The following is an 8,712-nucleotide window of genomic DNA, read 5'->3' on the forward strand; positions in this document are numbered from 1 at the left end:
GTCTGCTATTTAGAAATTAGTCAGTGCGTCCTTAATTTCAGTATTTCCGTATTATTTTTCAGGATAAAATACCCTGAATTTTTCTGAAGTTATGATTTTTAGTTTCAAATTTTCGGATAAAATAAATACTGGTTAATCTCTAAATAGCATCCCTGAGAATGGCTATCCGTGAATTTGCCCCATGATTCATTGGAATAATACAGATATAACTTTCCCTGCATTTCGAGGCATTCGCACAAATGGCCTTTTTCTTAATTTATTTAAATTTTGTCCCAGTTAGTCATTGGGTTACATTGTGTGCAAAAAGAAGAAGAAAATCCAACTTCTTCTAAAGACAAATTTAATCACTAAACGAATGGAGGTATCTAAATTTAAGGAGTGGCCTTAAAAAAGCCTTATTGGCAAAATCCAACCAATTCCTGTTCCTCTAGCAAAGAACCCCAAGAAATTGAATTGCCTTCTGTCTCCCTAAGTGCTCTCCCTTAATGGCTACATTAACATTTGACATCTCCCAACCAAAAAATAGAAAAGTTTCTTCTCTATACTAAGCAAATTTTCATTCGCCCCTCTTTCAATTAATTAGTTCAAGATTTATTTGGAAGTCTCTCAAACAACATACTCCCTTATTTATTTGAAAAATGACATTCAACAGATGCTCTCAAAATAATAGTTGAATTTTTTTTTTGTATATATATACATTTTGTATGTTATATACAAAAATTATATAAATTTTATATACTTTTTCGGCTACCAAATATAAATAATTTGATAAAATAAACAACAACAACAACAACAACAACCCAGTATAATCCCACTAGTGGGGTCTGGGGAGGGTAGTGTGTACGCAGACCTTACCCCTACCCTGGGGTAGAGAGGCTGTTTCCAATAGACCCTCGGCATCCTTCCCTCCAAGAACTCCCCACCTTGCTCTTGGGGTGATTCGAACTCACAACTTCTTGGTTGGAAGTGGAGGGTGCTTACCATCAGAGCAACACACCTTGTCGGGCAAGTAACTTTTAAATGATTAAAAAAAAAACATAAATAACTTTGATGTCCAATTATCCAAAATTAAGCGACCATCTATATCGGGCAAATAAATTAAGCTGCATGCAGCCAACACAAACTAGTGTCGATAGGTAATACTTAATTTGCTTGGAAGAGAAGGGCATTATGTGTTAGGTTTTTTCTCCACCCTACTTCTTTTTTTATTTTGCGGGGTATTTTAACAAAAGAAGTTTGAGACAACATACAATAAATTGAGAAATAATCCTTCAATTCTAATATATGAAGTATGTCCCTTAATTTACCACTTCGCACTTGTTCTATATTGAGATACTATTAAACTATGTTTTAGGCCATGGTATATATAAAAAGAATTATAATGCGAGCTCGAGTCTCTTTTTTTCCCTCAACAGAAATGTCTCGCTAGTTTTTTAATTTACTGTAAAGAATGGTTAGTGATTGATTAGTAATTTAGTAATAGTGTGAATAACACTTGACATCAAGATTTGCAATTTAGAGGGTGAATTGGTAAATGAAGTTGGACTTTTCTGATAAGTCTAAACCTTTGAGTTGAACAAGGAAAATTGGAAAATCTTGTGCAAGAGATATCTATGGATTGGCCGGCCTCAACAGTAGTATCTTGGGCAGCTACTATAGGATGATAATCGCTTCTACGGGTGTACAAAGAAAATCGATAAATCGTACCAAATCGATAATTCGAGTTAAACCGGAAAAAAAACCGATGTGGTTTGTTATTGGAAAATAAAATCCGACCATAATTAGTTTGGTTTGGTTTTAACTAAAAAGGTCAAACCGAAACCAAACAAACCCAATAATACATTTAAATAATTTTTAAAAATATTTTATACATATAAATATTTATTGTAATGTAATTTATAAATATTTCTTAAATTTTTTTACAGTTTTATCTTTTAACGTATTATTTTAAGTTTAGACTTAACATTCTTGAATGGTAAATAAATTTTATAGCTCATAAATGTAGTAACTCAAACAAAGTTCAAATCAATACTAATGCTAACAAAAGAATTCAATTCAATACTAGGAATGACGAAAGTGTTGAATAATTATTTTAGTTTTACATTGTTTATAATGAAAATGCATAACTTAGTTTATATTTTTCTTTAATGCTTAGTTATATAATTAATATTAGTACTTATTAGCTATACTTATTTTAGCATGGCCTATATAGTATTTTTAGATTATGTTAATTTTTATTATGGCTTATTAATTAGCAATATTTGTTTTATGTAATTTTATTATTTTATCTTTGTTATTGAATATTTTAATATAATGTTATGACTTATCTCATATTATTGTGTTAGTTTCTTGGAAAACACATTATATAATTATATTTTACTATGACTTAAGAAATATTTGGAGCACAAGTTACATATTTTATGCTATGAAGACTTTATCGGAAAAAGATAGAAAACCCGAAAACCCAGAGAAAAACCGAGATTGAAAAACCCGACTTTGTTGGTTTGGTTTGGTTTGGTTTATAAATTTAAAATTCCGACACCATTATTTGGTTTGATAATTGAAAAATCCGAACAAACCCGACCTATGTACACCCCTAATTGCTTCTATTTTCTTATGAAAAACGTGACTGCAAATAATACGATTTAATATGTATGAAGCATAATTATCGTCAAGTTGTTGTCGGACAAAATTTTCGAATAGATATCCTTCACGAATTATTCGTACTCCCTCCGTTTCACTCCTTCGTTTGGCATTATTTTATCATCAATTTGTGTTGAAAACAATGACACGTCTATATATATATTCTCACGAAGAAATTGAGTTCATTACTCAAATGGTCACTCAACTATTCAAAATTATCTACTAAAATCATTTTTTTGTCGTTTGTAACAGCAAAGTCATTTAACTATGCGTATAACACTCAAAATGTCACTCAACTAGATTTTTCAAACTTATGATTGTGTCACGACCCCAAATTCCCTCCGTAGGAGGTCGTGATGGCACCTAGTCTCTAAGACTAGGTAAGCCTAACAATGCGGAATAATCATAAATATCTGAAATAAATAAACTACAATTCAAATAATTACAACTCCCAAAACTCAGTAGAAATAAGTCACAAGCTTCTAAATATTTATTCTCAATATTTCTATGTATCAAGGTCTAAAGAAAAATAAGGAAGCAACATAAAATGATAGAAGGGAACTCTGGAGTATGCGGACGCTGGCAGATATACCTCGAAGTCTCCTTGCGCAGATAACTCACTGACGTCTAGACTGGTAAGATGTACATGGATCTGCACAAAAAGATGTGCAGAAGTGTAGTATGAGTACACCACAGCAGTACCCAGTAAGTGTCAAGCCTAACCTCGGTAGAGTAGTGACGAGGTCATAATATATCACAATTTGCACCTCAAGTGCCCAATATTTCAATTTTCCAAAAATAAATCAACAACAATATTTTTCAATAATAAAGAGCTCACAGCTCATGCCAAAATAATCCAACAATAATATTTTTCCACAATAAAGAGCTCACGGCTCCATCACAATAAGTACCAAAAATCTTACGAAAATATTCAGGAAAATAATATTTTAAAATATTTAATACGGTGCTTCGATATCAAATTTAGAAATGTCAAATACTTCATATTAATAATACTTAATTTAAAGAAAATCAACCTTCAAATAATGCACAATATAAAAGAAATCAAGTTTCAATTAAACGGGTAAAACAATTAGCAGAAAAAGGTCAAGCAAATTTAAGGTATACAAATCAAATCAATAATGGAGAATATAACAAGATTTAATAATTTAATTAATATGCAACAGTGATCTTCATAATTTGAGCACATAATCCTTCACATTTAGTCCGTGTACACACTCGTCACCTCGTGTACACGACTTTCATCACATTACAATTAATACCAATCCTAGGGAAAGTTTTTCCACACAAGGTTAGACAAGTCACTTACCTCGACTTGCTCCAATTTAACCAAGTAATATGCTTTTTCCTCGATTTTCAGATTCCGGTCGACTCATATCTAGTCATAAATAATTCGATACAGTCAACAAAAAATATAGAATTAATTCTATAAGAAAATACTACATTATTCAATAAAAATCCGAAATTAACTCAAAAAATCTCAGAATCCGGCGAAAGTTACGAAATATGAACGCCCATTCAACCACGAGCCTAACCATACCAAAATGACTAAATTCCAATAACAGTTCGACGCTCAAATCCTCAAATTATCCAAGAGGGTTTTCGAATTTTTTTCAACTTAAATCACCAATTAATTGTTAAAAACGGTGATAGATTCGGGTAACTAACAAAGATTGAGTTAAGAACACTTACCCCAACGTTTTCTCTGAAAATCTCTCAAATATCGCCACAATTCGAGCTCCAAATCGTTAAAAATGGAAAATGGGACGAAGTCTATTTTCTGAACTTAAACATTCTGTCCAGTGGTTTCTTCTTCGCGAACGCGACCTTTGCCTCGCGTTCGCGAAGCACAAAAATGTGCTGCCCAACTTTTCTCTTCGCGAACGCGGCCAACGCTTCGCAAACGCGAAGTTTTGCAAACTCAAACCTTCGCGAACGCATCCCTTATCTCGCGAAGCGTAAAACAAAAGACTGGGGTTCCCAGCTACCTCGCTCTCCTTCGCGAACACGACGCCACTAATGCGTTCGCGATGCACACACAGACCATACCTTCGCGTTCGCGTCCTCCCCTTCACGAACGCGAAGAACAAAACCTCAAACTCAGAAAGCACTCTTCGCGAACGCGTCCTACTCCGCGCGTTTGCGATGCTTCCACTGACCACACCTTCGCGAACGCGAAGAACAAACTTCTGCAACAAAAACCAGAAAAATCTGCTACTTCTCTAAGTCCAAAAATGACCCGTTGAGCTTTCGAAACACACCCGAGGCCCCCTGGACCTCAACCAAACATATCAACAAGTCCTAAAATACCATATGAACTTAGTCGAATCTTTAAATCACATCCAACAACACTAAAAACACGAATCACATATAGATTCAAGGCTAATGAACTTTGAAATTTTTAATTTCTACAAACAACACCGGAACCTATCAAATCAAGTCCGATTGACCTTAAATTTTGTACGCAAGTCATAAATGACATAACGGAGCTATGAAGATTTTCAGAATCAGATTCGACCCCGATATCAAAAAGTCAACCCCTCGGTCAAACTTCCCAAAAATTCAACTTTCGGCATTTCAAGCCTAATACGGACTTCCAAATAAAATTCCGATCACGCTCCGAAGTCCAAAATCACCTTACGGAGGTGTTGAAATCATCAAAATTCTATTCCGGGGTCGTTTGTACATAATTCGACATCCAGTCACTATTTGAACTTAAACTTCTAAATTTTTCATCAAAATTCCATATCTCGGGCTAGGGACCTCGGAATTTGATTCCGGGCATACGCCCAAGTCCCAATTCGCGATACGGACCTACAGAAACTGTCAAAATACTGATCTGAGTCCGTTTGCTCAAAATGTTGATCAAAGTCAACTCAGTTGAGTTTTAAAGCTCTAATTCATATTTTAATCTATTTTCACATAAAAACTTTTCGAAAAAATATACGGACTGTGCATGCAAGTCGAATAATAATAAATAATGCTTTTCGAGGTCTTAGATCACAGAATTAATCATTAAATTTAAAGATGACATTTTGGGTCATCACATTCTCCACCTCTAAAACAAACGTTCATCCTCGAACGGAGTTAGAAAAAGTACCCGAGCTGGTGAATAAGTGTGGATAACGGCTGTGCATATCATGCTCGGCCTCCCAAGTCGCCTCCTCGACTGGATGACCCCTCCACCGAACCTTCACGAAAGCAATATTCTTTGACCTCAACTTTCGAACCTGCCTATCTAAAATAGCCACTGGTTCCTCAACATAAGACAGGTCCTTGTCCAACTGAACCGAACTGAAGTCTAACACATGAGACGGATCGCCGTGATATTTTCGAAGCATAGAAACATGGAATACCGGATGAACCGCAGAGAGACTAGGTGGTAGCGCAAGTCTGTAAGCCATCTCTCCAACTCTTTCAAGAATCTCAAAAGGCCCAATATACCTAGGGCTCAACTTGCCCTTCTTCCCAAACCTCATCACACCCTTCATAGGCGAAACCCGGAGCAATACCCGCTCACCAACCATGAATGCAACATCACTAACCTTCCGATCCGCATAACTCTTCTGTCTAGATTGAGCTGTACGAAGTCGATCCTGAATCAACTTAACCTTTTCCAAGGCATCCTGAACTAAGTCTGTACCCAATAGTCTAGCCTCGCCCGGTTCGAATCAACCCACTGGAGACTGGCACCGCCTACCATACAAAGCCTCATACGGAGCCATATGAATGCTTGACATGTAAATGTTGTTGTAAGCAAACTCCGCAAGTGGTAAGAACTGATCCCAAGCACCCCCAAAATCTATCACACACGCACGAAGCATATCCTCTAGTATCTGAATAGTGCGTTTGGACTGCCCGTCCGTCTGAGGGTGAAATGCTGTACTCAACTCTACCCGAGTACCCAACTCACGTTGTACTGCCCTCCAAAATCGTGAGGTAAACGGTGTACCCCGGTCAGAGATGATAGATACCGGTACACCGTGAAGTTTGACAATCTCACGAATATATACCTAAGACAGCTGCTCTGAAGAGTAAGTAGTAATCACAGGAATGAAATGAGCTGATTTGGTCAGCCTATCCACAATCACTCAAACTGCGTCAAACTTCCGCTGAATCCGTGGGAGCCCAACAACGAAATCCATAGTGATCCTCTCCCATTTCCATTCTGGAATCTCTAACTTCTGAAGTAATCCACCCGGTCGTTGATGCTCATATTTTACCTGTTGACAATTTAGACACCGAGATACATACCCCACTATGTCTTTCTTCATCCGCCTCCACCAATAGTCTTGTCTCAAATCCCGATACATCTTAGCAGCACCTGGATGAATGGAGTACCGTGAACTGTGAGCCTCCTAGAGAATCAACTCATGCAAGTCGTCCACATTAGGCACACATAGCCTGCCCTGCATCCATAATACATCGTCATCTCCAATAGTGACTTCCTTGGCATCACCGTGTTGAACTGTATCCTTAAGGACAAGCAGATGGGGGTCATCATTCTGGCATTCCCTGATACGATCATAAAGAGAAGACTGAGAAACCACGCAAGCCAAAACTCGACTCGTCTCAGAAACATCCAATCTAACAAATTGGTTGGCCAAGGCCTGAACATCCAAGGCTAAAGGCCTCTCTGCTACCGGTAAATATGCTAAGCTGCCCAAACTCTCCGCCTTACGACTCAAGGCATCGGCCACCACATTAGCCTTCCCAGGATGATAGAGAATGGTGATATCATAATCCTTAAGCAACTCCAACCATCTCCGCTGCCGCAAATTAAGATTCTTCTATTTAAACAGATATTGTAGACTCCGGTGATCGGTGTAGATTTCACAATGGACACCGTACAAATAATGCCGCCAAAATTTTAAGGCATGAATAATAGCTGCTAACTCCAGGTCATGTACAGGATAACTCTTCTCATGCACCTTTAACTGTCTGGACGCGTAGGCAATCACCCTACCGTCTTGCATTAACACTGCGCCGAGACCAATACGCGACGCGTCACAATACATAGTATAAGATCCTGTACCTGTAGGTAATACCAATATTGGGGATGTAGTCAAAGATGTCTTGAGCTTTTGGAAGCTCTCCTCACATTCTTAGGTCCACCTGAACGGAGCACCCTTCTGGGTCAATTTGGTCATAGATGCGGCAATAGAAGAGAAACCCTTTACAAATCGGCGATAATACCCAGCCAAACACAGTATAAGATCCTGTACCTGTAGGTAATACCAATACTGGGGATGTAGTCAAAACTGTCTTGAGCTTTTGGAAGCTCTCCTCACATTCCTAGGTCCACCTGAACGGAGCACCCTTCTGGGTCAATTTGGTCATAGATGCAACAATAGAAGAGAAACCCTTTACAAATCGGCGATAATACCCAGCCAAACCAAGGAAACTCCGGATTTCCGTAACTGAGGACGGTCTGAACCAACTCTGCACTACTTCAATCTTCTTTGGATCCATCTTGATCCCCTCGCACGAAACTATATGACCCAAAAATCCCACTAAATCAAGCCAGAATTTACACTTTGAAAATTTTGCATATAACTTCTTTTCTCTCAAAATCTGAAGCACAGTCCTCAGGTGTTGTTCATGATCCTCCTGACTCTGGGAATACACCAAAATATCGTCAATAAACACAATGGCAAAGGAATCAAGATAGGGCTGAAATACACTATTCATTAAGTACATAAATGCTGCTAGGGCATTGGTCAGCCCAAAAGACATCACAAGGAACTCGTAATGACCGTATCGAGTCTTGAAAGCAGTCTTCGGGATATCTGGATCTCGAATCTTCAACTGATGATAGCCTGAATGCAAGTCAATTTTTGAGAATACCCTGGCACCCTGAAGCTGATCAAATAGGTCATCAATACATGGCAATAGATACCTGTTCTTCACTATAACCTTGTTCAACTGACGGTAATCAATACACATTCGCATAGAACCATCCTTCTTCTTTACAAATAAGACAGGAGCACCCCAAGGCGATACACTAGGCCGAATGAAACCCTTATCAAGCAATTTCTGTAACTGTTCTTT

This window comes from Nicotiana tomentosiformis, chromosome 1 (genome assembly GCF_000390325.3).
Source record: "Nicotiana tomentosiformis chromosome 1, ASM39032v3, whole genome shotgun sequence".
NCBI classification, from domain to species: Eukaryota; Viridiplantae; Streptophyta; class Magnoliopsida; order Solanales; family Solanaceae; genus Nicotiana; species Nicotiana tomentosiformis.